Raw genomic sequence first — 998 nt, 5'->3', positions numbered from 1 at the left:
GATTGCACTACGTGAGGATGAAGAAAACGGCCTCTGGGGCCCAGGGCTTTTCTTAAGCTCAGCTCTCAGCCAGATACACGCACCTCACTCTATCGCCAGCCACGGAGTTTATTGGGCTGGAAGAAGAAACCCCAGGGAGCGAGGCGAGCCCCCTGCAGCCCCCATTCCATCTCTAAGTGAGCGCCCCACAGCCATCACAAAACCCACCTGTATACCAGCGACGCACAAACGAGGGCTTCATTGTGTTCCACTGTCTGCTCCACAGATTGCGCAGAACTTAAAGCACAAACCAGAGCAGCCCCAGAAAGCCTTCCGTCTGTCTGCAAAACAGAACGAGAGCCAAAGAGACGCGGAACATAATTTAAACACGTGCCCTTAAACAACAACACTCAGCAGGGGTGGAATGAATACGTGGCACAGGGGACACAGAGGGGACGTGGGCAGAGGACGCAGGGAGGACACAAAGACACGAGCTGGATGCGAGGACATAGAGGGGACGTGTCATAAAACGGGCTGGGACAACGTGGTAGCAGACAAACCCAGTTTGGAGTCCCAGGGTGGAGATTCCGCAACGAGAACCATGAAAGAGGGAACAGAGACTTCACGGGAAGGCACTGAGCTGAACAAGAGCAGCAAAGGAAACCTGGAGAACACAGAATCCCTTGATTCTGTGAAAAAGGGCACCCGCTCCGGGCATTTCCAGAGTTGCAATGCTCAGGCAGCCGACCAGCGTTACCTTGGGGCTGACGGAAGCGTTCCAGAAACAGATGGGAGCAAAAGAAAGGAACAAGCATCAGTCCCGCCATGACCGCTTCAGAAAAAGGCTGATAACCCCTTCGCTCCCCTCAGAGAACAACTGGAAGGCAGCACGAGGAGGGGCAGAGCAGACACAGCTACTGTAAACCAGCTTAGGAGCCCCACAGAAAGGCACGGATCAGAACCCTGCAAGAAAGAAAGAATCACTCACCTCTTTCCAAGAGCCAGAGCTCACCCAGCAA

At 54.2% G+C, this 998-nt stretch overlaps 1 long non-coding RNA gene across 1 annotated transcript; it reads right to left on the bottom strand.

Annotated features, from left to right (window-relative positions):
• Positions 1–212: 212 nt before the first annotated feature.
• LOC116217631 lies at positions 213–957 on the bottom strand. Its single transcript, XR_004162330.1, has 3 exons — positions 737–957; positions 540–643; positions 213–320 (listed from the first exon to the last, which is right to left on the bottom strand). It is a non-coding gene; the product is annotated as an uncharacterized LOC116217631 (long non-coding RNA).
• Between the last annotated feature and the right edge of the window lie 41 nt (positions 958–998).

The sequence above is a fragment of the Meleagris gallopavo genome, unplaced genomic scaffold, assembly GCF_000146605.3.
Source record: "Meleagris gallopavo isolate NT-WF06-2002-E0010 breed Aviagen turkey brand Nicholas breeding stock unplaced genomic scaffold, Turkey_5.1 ChrUn_random_7180001853319, whole genome shotgun sequence".
Taxonomy (NCBI): Eukaryota; Metazoa; Chordata; class Aves; order Galliformes; family Phasianidae; genus Meleagris; species Meleagris gallopavo.
Note: the sequence above shows the minus strand (reverse complement) of the source record. Positions and strands in the feature narration are given on the sequence as shown.